This window comes from Tamandua tetradactyla, chromosome 4 (assembly GCF_023851605.1).
Source record: "Tamandua tetradactyla isolate mTamTet1 chromosome 4, mTamTet1.pri, whole genome shotgun sequence".
NCBI lineage: Eukaryota > Metazoa > Chordata > Mammalia > Pilosa > Myrmecophagidae > Tamandua > Tamandua tetradactyla.
The window spans coordinates 67,708,172-67,720,282 of NC_135330.1; the positions used below are offsets into that span (position 1 = coordinate 67,708,172).

At 47.5% G+C, this 12,111-nt stretch overlaps 1 protein-coding gene across 9 annotated transcripts in view; it reads right to left on the minus strand.

Annotated features, from left to right (window-relative positions):
• LAMB3 (laminin subunit beta 3) overlaps window positions 1-12,111 on the minus strand; it is a 70,629-nt gene that overhangs the window by 39,348 nt on the left and 19,170 nt on the right. For 2 of the 9 annotated variants that reach the window (XM_077157672.1, XM_077157671.1), the window contains exons 2-4: window positions 7,744-8,439; window positions 3,922-5,010; window positions 382-672 (exon numbers count right to left, since the gene is read on the minus strand). The gene's annotated coding sequence lies outside the window, so the exon portion shown is untranslated. Of the gene's footprint in view, window positions 1-145; window positions 326-381; window positions 673-1,067; window positions 1,256-3,921; window positions 5,011-7,743; window positions 11,327-12,111 lie in introns of those variants that run through there. The other 7 variants (XM_077157677.1, XM_077157676.1, XM_077157674.1 and 4 more) reach the window with 7 other exon arrangements.

Here is a 12,111-nt window from a genome sequence, read left to right on the forward strand (position 1 = left end):
GGTGGCCTGCAAGGCAGACCAGTCTCCTGGTTCTCATCCAACACTACTCCGGCTTCCCCCTACCACCACCGCCCGGGAGCTGGAAAGAGCCCTGGATCTAGGCATTCTGCGCAGCACATCAAAGAGCTCTCCCCAGTCAGCTCACCCTTTCCTTGGCTTGCTTTCTTCTAAGTCACTTGGTGCTTATCAGATGAGAAAAAGAAATCCAAATACTGGCAAACGTTTTTAACCTGCCGTTTACTGAAACGCTATTGCCTACTCTTTCTCTGGCTCAGGAGAGCTCCCAGGGAGAGGAATGAATCAGGCCCTGCAACCAGACCCCACGCTCCCAGCCACCTCCCCATCCCGCCCCCACTGGGCAGGTAAAGGCAGGTAACCTACCTCGCTCTGTGGCTGCAGCTGTTCTTTCTCCAGATCACGTCTCCGAGCGTCCCCCTTGAATGTAGGGGTCTCCCTTCCTGGCTCCAAGTTTTTAAACAATGGCCTCACCTCTGGAGACTCCCTGGCTGGGTGGAGCCCCACTGCAGGGCGGGTCCCAGGAATCTGGCAGCGGACACACCCATCCGCCAACACTGCATCACCACCACCCCTGCCCCAGGATGGGACTGGGCAAGTGGGTCGGTCTGAGAGGCCTCCCATCAGGCACAGCAGTGCCCGTCTGTCTGTGGGTGCCTGGGGGGAAGGGGGGAGGGGCGGTGCAAACAGGAAGCACCAAGCAAATGTTAGTGATCATAAGAGACCAGGGTTCCTGGGGTGGGGAAGGCTGCTTGCGTTTGTGCCAGACACTGTACTTGGCACTTTCCCAAGACCGGTAAGGGTCAGTGCCCTTCTGTGACCTGGACAGTAAAGCAGGCAGAGCACACAAAGATCAGAGCTTATATACTGAGTATTATAAACCCAGACCTTCACTTCCACTGGAAAGTGAGAAGCCCCAAACCTCCAGGACCCTGGAAAGCACCAGACCCCTGGCCAAATTACTACAAAGAGGAAAATCCCTGCTTCTTGGGGAATTTGGAGGACCCTTAAGGGACTCGGTTTCATCAGGAAGGGGTCAAAGCCCAACTCACCCAAGGAAAGCTTAAGAAGAGTGAACAGGTAACTCTAAGTGCCTCCCCTCCAGCTCCCTCCTCAGGGTTGGCAGGGAGCCTGAGGACAGGTAACTACCTGTGAGTCACCGCCCCCAGCTGCAGGGAGGGCTGGTCTCCTCACTCCTCCCTCCCTGGGCAGGAATGCCTGCCTAGAGGACCAGGAAATACACCCGACCACAAGGGGTGGGAGGAAAGGCTGAACCATATCTGGACTAATAAAGTCAGAGCAGACTTCCCCTGGCCCCCTGCCAGGCCTGAGGACTCAGGTCCCTTTGTGGGGCCCTAGTGGGCCCCTGACTTAGGGCTCCTGGGCTTCGAGCCTTTGGAAATGGCAGGGAGTAACAGGTCCAGGTTGAGAGGTTGGTCTCCAGGTTAGGATCACAGAGCTTTTAGAGAGATTTGGAAGGTCACCCTGTCCAGATTTTGGCCCTGGAGAGCCTGCAGTGGCAACCTTCTGGAACACCATTGCCTACTCTTCCCCTCGAAGTTTCTATTTAAAGGTGACTTGGTTATAGAGTCCAGCCTGTCAGTGACCCCTGGGTAGAATGTTCTCTGCAACATAAAGATTGTATACAAGAGACTGACATGAGAACCTCTAAAGGAATAAGGTGGGATTTCTATAGATTAAATTGAACATTTATAATGCTCAGATTCTAATTTAGCACAAGAAGTTGAGTTGCGGGAGGGTGAAATGCTGTAATTAGCAAATGGGCAATAAGCTGTTGACATGAGGAACTGATGGTCTGATACATGTTAGTGTCTTGTTCCCTATAATCATTACTGTGAAATATGGCTTAACTTAGCAAATTGGAGGGTCAGTATAAGCAACTTCTCTTCCTCCGCCCCTGCCTTTGTCAACAAAAAAACAGAGACACCCATCCAGGTCCCCCAGATTGGCCATCACCTCTGACACCCCTGGTTGAAGCCGTCCGCCTGATCACTTTCTCTCCACTTCCCCAACTACCTGAATTCAAGGCTTCCAGGAAGTTTCACACTCGTGGAATTGCCCAGGAAAGAGGATGTGACACTTAATCCATTAATAATTAACTCCACAGAAGAGAGCAGGTGATATGATCCAGATTCTCAGACAAGGTGGGGTAGGTGTGTGGTGGGCCCTTTAAATCCCCTTCCTCCCCCATATGAGCCCAGGGCCAGGGAATTGAGCATTTGGTGGCTCAGACTGGACAGGCAGAGGCAGGTCCTGGGAGCGGTTTGGCTTTGACAGAGGGAAATGGCAGCTGCTCTGTGCTCTCCTCCACCCCGCCCCCACCCCCCAGTCAGCCTCACTCTCCAGGGACACTGAGAGTGCCAAGTCGGGGTCCAATGCCCCAGAAATCCAGGACCCCCAATTCAGTCTTCAGAACGTTAGAACCCAAAATGTTTAGGGACAGAGAGACCTAGAATAGGGTCAGAAGCTGAGTTAGGGTCTGGCCAGGGCTAAAGCTGAAGTGGGAGGCAGGGTTGCTTGAGCACCACAGCCTGCCCTCTCTGCAGCCCTCTCCTCTCTCCATACCACCCTCCCTTCCCACTTAGAGCCCTTAGTCCTCAAGTCCCCAAGAGACTTGTCTCATTAGACTTAGGTTCAGAGAAGTGGCTAGCAAGTCAGCCTTGACTCCTGCTTCTTTCACACTCACATCAATCTGTCCATAAATTCTGTTAGCCCTCCTTCTTAAAGTAACCAGAACCCACTTGAGCTCTCTTGGCCCAAGCCTCTCTTGGTGTGATGTCTGCAGTAGCCTCCTAACTGCTCAGGAGTCAGGTCTCAACCCAACAAGCTATGTCACTCCTCTGCTCAGAACCCTGCACGAGCTCCCCATTTCACTCAGACTCTCTCACGGAGAACCTAAGGGGCCCCACATGACCTGAAACCTGCCCCCCATTTCCTCTTTACCTCAACTTCTACAGTCCCTCCCTCTCCCTGCAGTCCAACCACTTTGCCCCTTTCTCATGCCTCCAAATTACCAGTCCTGCTTCTGCCTCAGGGTTTTTGCCTGCCTCAGGGCTTTGCTGTTCCCTCTTCCTGGAACTCTCTTCCCCCAGATATCCTCAATACATACTTCCTTATCTCTTTTAAGCTTTCATTCAGGTGCCACCTCTTCAGTGAAGCCAACTCTGGCCACCCTGTTTAAATTACAACCGACTTCCCTACCCCATCTCTATTGCCCACTCTTAGCACTCCCAACCCTACCTACACCGCAGTATTTAAAAAAAAAAAATTGTAACACTTAACCCCCTTCTAACCAACTATATAATTTAACTACATATCATGTTTACTGTCTATCTCCCCTCACTGGAATATGAGTTCCAAGAAGGCAGAGATTTTTGTCAGCTTTGTATATCCCAAGTACCTAGAGAGGGCCTGGCACTGCGGAGGTGCCCGAAATCTGTGAAATGAATAGCTTCATACTGAAATGTAAATCATTGCTATGGCTTAATGAATGCCCCTTTTCCCTAAGATTGAGTTGCATTCTCACAGGGGACAGAGTCTGGGGCTTGGGGTCAGCAGAATGAATTGCTCACAGTGGAAATCCACGCATCAGCCGGCTGCAGAGAGGAGGTCTCTTTGGAAGCACCTACCCTCAGGGTTTAGAAATGTCACTATGTCAGTGTAGGCCATTTCCTTCTTTGCCTGCTTATTCATCATCCCTGGCAATGTCTCTCATGGGGGTGGTGGTAGCATTGGAAACTACTGTCTCCATTTCCCATCTGTCAGGCTCAAGCCACCCAGGTTTCTAGGGGGATTAGCCACTGTCTATATTAGCCATCAGGGGATAGGGAGCATAGGAAGGAGTAAAGGAGGAAGGGAGGGAGAGAAGAATTAAGAGAGGGTTACCGGGCCTGGTCCAGGCTGTGGGCACAGAGTCTCAGGAGTCAGAAGGGACGCCAGGTGAGTAAGGCTCCAGACACCACCTGAGCAGGTGAGTCATGGCTGAGTCTTCGTCTGGTGGACGGGTGGGCTCCAGGGAAGGCCATGGGGATTTGACACATGACAAAAGCTGGTGTGGTCCTCCACTCCAGAACAATTGTTCACCTGCCCAGACAATCTGTCACTCTTCTGGGTGCCTCTCCAGGTGGGCCTGCAAGGATACTGAGACATACACGGGAGTCCAGCCTCAGGCACGGGCCAGCAGTGGGCAGGATAGGAGCCTGGGGATGTCTGTCTTGGGACCACTCCATTCCATGCCTTCCCTCTCCCCTACCCTCACCTCCTCAGCCTGAATGTCTGCCCAACCGATAACTGTACACACTGGCAGGGGGCTGAGGTATGAGAGGAATCTGGTAGTCAGCCTAAAATAACTACAGCTAGCATTTTACCAAGGGCTCTCAGTGTGCCAGGCACTGTTCTAAGCCCTTTAAGTATAGTAACTCATCTACTATCCACATCCCTCTGTGGGTAGAAACCTCATTATCTTTATTTTGCAGACGACAAAAATGAGGCATGTTTTCAATAACTTGGCTCCAGCTAGTAAGTGGTGAATTGAACCCAGGCCATTTAGCCCCAGCACCCATATTCTCAGCCATGACATAAGGGCCTAAGATGGGTCACATCTTCTCAACTCCCTGTCTCCACTTTGACCAAGTCCATCAGACTCTGGACTTCACAGCTTTCCAACCGAATCAAGACTCCAATATCAGAAAATTTCTCTTTGAGTCCTTGTACTGACCCCGGAGCGCTGAGGTTGACTGGGGGCTCCAGGGCGGACACTGATGCTGAAAAAATGCCCGGGACACTGCCTCCCTCTCTGATTTCCATATTAACATGTGGGAGCGGATGGAGGAGGTGCTGGGCTCCGGGTCCTCCATCTCAGAGGCTCCCCGCACCAAACAGCAAGGTTTACCCACAGGGAGCTTCTCGGCGTGAGGACACAAGCGCCTCATAAGGCAGACAGAGAAGCTGACTGGACAACCACACGGTGAGATGCTGCAAGGAAACAAAAAGCATAATAAGGTGACTCAGATTCTCCTTTGCCTAAGGGAAGTGAGTCCCCTCCCCTGAGGTCAGGCTCCTGGGCCACCTCAGCGGCCTATGCTCCTCTTGCTTTGTTTCCTTTGGCCCCATCCCCACTGCTCCCTCCTAAAGGGTGTGGCGTGGAGAAGCCTGCAGCTTGGTGGAGCTGTGCGCTGCCCGGTGACTGGCTGCCTCCCAGAGCAGAGGGACGAGCACCTGGCGCTCGGGCCTCCTCCACCACCCTCCCAGATTCTCCACCTTCTTCTGACAGGTTGGCCCAGCATGCCCCTAGCGGCACCCACCTCCTCCTCTCCCCACCCCACCCCATCCACCTTGACCGCCTCCTCTCTTATCCAGCCATTAACCTCTGGGAATTAGGCAATCAAGGCCTAAGCCCAACCAACCTCTGTGACCTTTGGACACAGATTTGCCATGTGGAGCTGGCCAGGTGGCCATGGCCCGGGTTCACCAGAGAGAAGAGAGACATGGGTTGAAGGGGGCAACAGGCAGCCACGTGGCAGGTCGGGAGCGCCTGGGGAAAGGCTGAGAGGGACTTAGGGCATCTGCCCCCAGGGCTATCAGAGGGCCACCCCAGACCCCAAACAAACCCGTGGGACTTTAACTTCTAAACATGATCTCTGAAAGGGCCCCTAGAGAGACAACTTAAGTTTCCTAATGTTCAAATAGGTATACGAGGGCTGAGGATGGAGAAATCAGCACCTTATGGTATGAGGCCGAAGAGAGTTTGGGAGTATCTGGCTCGGTGCCTGTAGCCCTCCCCACCTAAAGACTTTGAACCAGCACCTCCCCGCAGGGCCCGGGCTATGGAGGCGTCTCTTGAACCCTCTCTAGACCGAGTTCCAGCTCTGCCCCTCAATAGATGTGTAAACTCAGATGAACCCCTCTCGTCATCTGGGCCTCAGTTTTACCACTTGAAGGTAAAGGTATCAGATTTTGCTTCTACCCTTTAGAATTATCTAGAGAACTTAAAACTTTATCTTTCAATGCCTGGCCTCACCCCAGATTTTAATTTCCTTCCAGAGTGGCAGGGATATTTCGGAATGTTTTCAACACTCCCTAGGTGATACTCAAGGGCAAATTCAGGACAGCAGTGAAGAACCTAGACTCTAGAATGAGACAGATGAAGGTCCAAATTCTGGTTCTGCACCTACCAGCTGGGTGACTTGGGACAAATTATTTAATCTCCCAAAACTACATCCCTGCAATGGGAATAATGATTGCATAATTACTGAATAATAATGAATACCTCAAGGATCCTTGTAAAGATTAATGGAAACAAAGCATGCATAACTCTGGGCGAAGTGTCTGACTAAATGCAATGCTCTGCAGAGGGTGTCTGTCCTCATGTGTGCATCATAGACAGCTGTTGGGAGCTATGACCAGCAGTCTTTACAGTTGTGCTTAACAAAAAGGAAAATAGCCCCTTATCCCGATGTTTCATAATTCACATACTCAGCAGTCAGCCAGTTTGAGTTCCTCCTCCTCCTTCTCCCCAAGCCCTAGGGAAGCCCCAGTCCCCAGACTGAGAATCTGTGTCTCATGCAGTCCAAACCCTACTCCCTCGGGGCTGCAAGCTCCCCAGAAGTAACGACCTGGTCTTGAAGGGAGAAGAGGGCACTTCTTCCTGGGTGATGCTTCTGGCCTCTCTGGGTGGGACAGGACAAGGTGGGTGTTTACAAACACAGAGGGCAGAGGGCAGAGCAAGTGCGCACGTGACAGGCTTATTGTTTTGTGGCTCTAAGAATATTAAAACCAGAGTCAAATATCTAAAAAAAGATAGGAGTCAAATCTACTCTGGACAGCAGGTTTACAGTTTAACTCAGAGCAATTGCTCAGCAGATCTAAGCGCTGTAGAGAAAAGACACATTCCTTTCCAGGGGCCTCAGCTTACACAGATCAAAATAGGTCAATTTCCCATCAGGTGAGGGTGATGAGTCCTTACCCAATCCAATTCTTTCCCTTAAAACATAATTCAAAGCTGACCTCCTTGTGGTCTAAACTATTGAAAAAGAGGTTTTAATAACCTGGAGAAATATTTACAAGATACTATAAATGGTAAAAATCAGAAAAAAAGTTTATGTAAAATCTACTTAACTCTAAAGAAATAGAAACACGGAGAGTAAAAACAGGAAATGTTAACATTTTCCAGCTGCTTTTACTTCTCTATATGCTCTTATCTCCCACAAGGGCATATTTTTATCAGAATAATCAGTAAATACTAAAGTGATAAGATTTAGGGTGAAGGGAATTACTTTCATCCTTCTGAAAAGTTATCCCTGATTAATTCTCCCTCTGTCTCCCTCCTTTGCCCCAAACCCCCTTCCATTATCTCTATACACTACCTGAAAAGGTGATCTTTTTTCTCAAATCACTGGAGATTTAGTGAGCTATGGTTTTCCCTTCTTAAAAAGTATTACTTCACGGAGCTGTTAAATTTGTTACTTCAAGAAAGAACTTAGAACAGTTCCTCAATAAATGTATGCACTCAATAAACGTGTGAGGGAAAAAGGAAAGAAGGAAGGGAGCAGACCTGAAAACCTAATGAGTGACAGCCAACACCTTCTCTTCCTATTTCATAACTGCTTGTATACATTAGGGCAAAATTGAAACCAGAAGCAGAGAAAGAGAGTCAGCTCTCATTTTTCTGAATTTGGGGGTAAAAGAGAAAGTAACTAAAATTCCTACCTTCTTCCAAACCTGCCTCTCCCATGAAACTCTCCCAGGATAATGCACCCAATTCTGACCTTCCTGCTGTTGGCTCAGAAATCTGTATCTCCAGCAGCTCATACTGTTCAAGTATAAATGCACATGTCCATGCCTGTGATGCCCTTTCTCCATGCTGTGTGTCTGCACTGCCTCCAGCAAGAGACCATGAGCTCCTTGTAGCTAGGGTTGCCAGAGAAAATACAGTTTCCCCAGTAAAATCTGAATTTTACATAAAAAAGAATTTTTAGTAAGTCCCAAATATTGCCTGGGACCAATTTATACCAAAAAAAAAAAAATTCATTGTTTATCTGAAATTCAAACTTTACTGTGATTCCTGTTTTTTCATTTGCTAAATCTGGCAACCTGCTTGTAGTAGATTACCCACTCAGTCCCATGGCTTCCAGGCTTTTTCTACCCTTGTTGTCTTCCTCCAGAAGTTCCTCAGCTGTCAGTAATCTTCCAGAAATATGAACATAGGTTTCCAGATATCTTGATATCAGGGTAGCTGTCCCCAGAAGGGGCCCTTGATCAAATTCCACTCCAGGGAAGGACCAAGAGCTGAACATGGAACTAGGGCAGAGATGAGCTTACTCCCTCCATCATCTGGAGACTTCCTGTGCTTCCCTGAGCATTATATGTTGCCTTTACTCCAGAAAGAAACAGCCACGTATTTTCCTGCAAGAACAAAAGGGAAAAAATTTTTTTTCAAGCTCTTTTATGTACGGGTATCATCCTAAGCAATGTATACACAGTATCTCATGTGAGCACCACATCAGCCCTTTTCATGCCTCTTTGAGGAAGATATCCCCCCTTCACAGTCTCAGCATTATTAAGTAGGCTGTACAAGGTCACGGAGCTGACGTTTTAGTCAGGCTAGGCTAGACTAGGCTGCAGTAATAAAATAACTCCAAAATCCTGGCAACTTAACACAACAGAAGTTTATTTGTCGCTCGTACAAAGTAAGATGCAAGAGAGTGCAGGGGATGAGGGGGTGATTTTCTGATTTACATGATCACTCAGAGAGTTCTACCATCATGTAGCTGCACCACCCAGCAGACATGGCCTCAAAGTTCACTACAGCAAAGTCAGAGGACGTGCGGAGGACCTCTCCCCAGTTACTCCATGCTTCAGCTCTGAAATGACATAGTCACTTCCACTTACAAACCATTGGCCACAGTTACTCACATGGCCCCTATATGAGCTTCCCACGTGCCCAGAACAGGAAAACAAAGTAGGACTCGTTGAACACATAGCATTATCTACCGCAACTCGCATAAGGTGAAACCAGAAATCAATATCAGATTGTAAGCTTCCAAAGTCCATGCTCTTTCCCCTACAATATTTGGCCTCCCAAGATTGAGAGAACCTGTTTTTCACACAAAAAAAGAAATGCCATATGGGATAATTTGTAGAATAGGACACCTCGAGCAGACTGGCAGGAAAAGTGGCTGTGCTGAATGTTCTAAATTTGCAAAACCTAGAATATCACAAGACTGCCCCCCTGAAAAACCTTAAAAACATGGACAATGAGATCTCTGCAAATTATAGCCAAAGGATAAATATCTATGAGATATGTATATCACTCAGACTCTAACTAGAAAAACCACTGGGGATGGGGGCAAATCTTCAAGAAGATTCTGGTATCTTGTAGGGTGGCCAACCATTCTGATGTGCCCACACTCTCCTTGCTTTAGCACTGAAATATCTCCATCCCAGGAAATCCTCAGTCCCAGGCAAACTGGGGTAGCTGATCAACCAGGCTGTATATCAAGACATTTTTCCCAGATATCTTTTGAAAGTGTCATCTCAGGTGGCTCAATAATTTGAGTGAAGCTGCATGAGAGCACGCACACACACCTACATTTACATATTTTTCTTACTGCATTTCCTCTTGTTAGTGTTGACTTGTTGCCCCCCTTGCTGTGAGTTGGCTGTGGTGTGGATTTTGTCCTGTACTCTCTTCATCACCTCCAGGCTAAAGTCCATGATCCTGGCATTGAAGGAGTCATGTTGACAAGACTGCATTTCTGGTCCCAAATGACACAGCGTCCCACTTCACGCCAGTGCTCTGTCCAGCCCTCTGCTCCTTTGGCTGCACTTAGGCTTGACTCAGCACGCTGTGCTTGTTGTCTACACAGCCCTCTCTAGCACCTCCGAGAAATCCTAAATCCAAGACTCAGTTCAGATGCTTAGATCATGGGCGCTCCCCTGGTTTTCTTGGTAAATTATTCCCAGACTTTCAGAGGAGACCTTACCCATACAATTCAACTGGCAATCATCAGTTGTGTTCAGTTTTGTAAATGACTTCTATCTCAAATTTAAATATTTAGGGTTAATTTTCAGTTATTTTGTGATTTGTATCCTAATCTGGACTGTAGCTTTCTTGATGGCAAGACCAGTGACTTGTGTCACTTAATGGATGCATAGCCCAGTGTTTGCACACAGTAGGTGCTCAATAAACAGATATTGATTTATCAGTATGTATTCTTGGGGCAAGGGAAAACCTAACGCATAAAGCGTTTGAGGAATATGATGACATGAATATCACCCCATAACTCCCTCTTAAGACAGCACCGAAATAAAATCCCCTTGAAAAAGAAATACTCTTTTTTTTTTTTCCTTAAGAACTGGAATCTAGGTAAATTCATGATGAGATGATCCACTGGCCGGCAGGCTTCCAAGGCTGTGCAGACTTGACTCATATGCCAGCTTTCTATTCTATCAGCTATGGTTGATATTTAGGGATGGGAAGAGCTGGGACCACCCCGAACGTACTTTTGGCACATGGAACAGAAATACTTCTGGAATCAGGTCATGGATCCAAGCACATGAAGCACTCAAGCCCCAGCAGTGTGGGGAGGTGATTAGTATAGTATATACGGATCTTGCGGAGAGGAGGGGAGAGATAGAGAGAGGATCTCAGGAAGCAAGAATTCCTGAACATGTTTAAAGGATTATCTGTCAACTCCCAAAGAATCAGGAATCGTGTAGCAGAGGTCCCTCAGTCCCTACCAGTCATTGTTTCAGCCCCACCTCAACCTTTAGCCAATGATGCCAAGCCTAGGATGTTAAAGAAACCCCTTCCCACCTCCAAATGGGACCTAGAAATTTGTTTCTCTACATCCATTCACGGGGTGAAATGTGCCCCAGGGGCTGACATGAACGTTGGCAGGCAGTTTCTCTCCTTTATACCCTCTCTATGTGTCCAATCTGCTACTTTTCTAGTATTTCTGTCTGGGTCTATGGCAGTACCTGTTTTGTCTCCAGTTGTCTTGAGAGTCTCAAGCTTGGGTCTGGATCCTCCCAGAAAATCACTTTGTCTATTGACCTGTTCTCCTGCCCCTAGCTTCTACCTTAGCCTTATCCTCAGGGTCTGGGTGTTTTTTCCAGTTTTTCTCATCAGATCTCAGCAGACCCCTCTGACTTATGACCCAGAGATACAAAAATATCCAAAACCATCTACTCATTCAACAGATATTTATTGAGCATCTACTCAATACCAGGCACCCAGCAATACACTAGTAAACAGGTTAGACCCAATCACTGTCCAGAGGGAAATCAAGATCCCAGAGGAGCCACAAATTAAATATATTATTATCAAATAATTTATTAATTATGCAGTCAGAGTCTGCTCAACTTCCTTAACCACCCAAGAATTACTCTTTCCTCTACTAACCAAGTAACAATAATTCTAAGAATTGTAGGGATAACAGATAATATGTAACAGAGAATGCTAAGGAAACATAATATAAATTCATTCTAGTTCTCTCACTCTGGGTTTCTCTCTTCAACACTTCAAGTATTTTTGTAACCACCCCTCCATGTCATCCAAGATCTTCGCAGTTTATTTTGACCCCATAGCATGAACATAAAGTTCTTCCTCCATTCGCCAAAGAACAAAACATACAGCTGTTGAGTTTAAGAAACTTTACTAAACAGGGAAATCACAACCTAAAAATAAATATCAGCTTTCAATGCCTCAAGAATACATCCAATATGTATAAAGTAGATTCCTGCTGCAGTCTCCCTCCTTAACTCGGGGCTTCTCACCAGCTTACTGGAAGCAAGGTCCTCCTTCCTTCAATAGGAGTGCTCCCTTGTGAACTGTGAATTCACTTCTCCCATCCATCCCCATGAAGACAGTCTTTTACAGCATAACAATTCAGGCTGGCTTATCTGCTTTTGGATTAATCCACTCACTACTACTTGCCATACATTAGCCTGCATTCATTCATGCATTCACTGCAGAAATATTTCTTGTGCACATATTGTGTATTAGTCATTGTGCTAGGTGAGGAGGTTAAAAGCAGCAAATGAGACAGACGAGCCTCTGCCTTCATGGAAAAG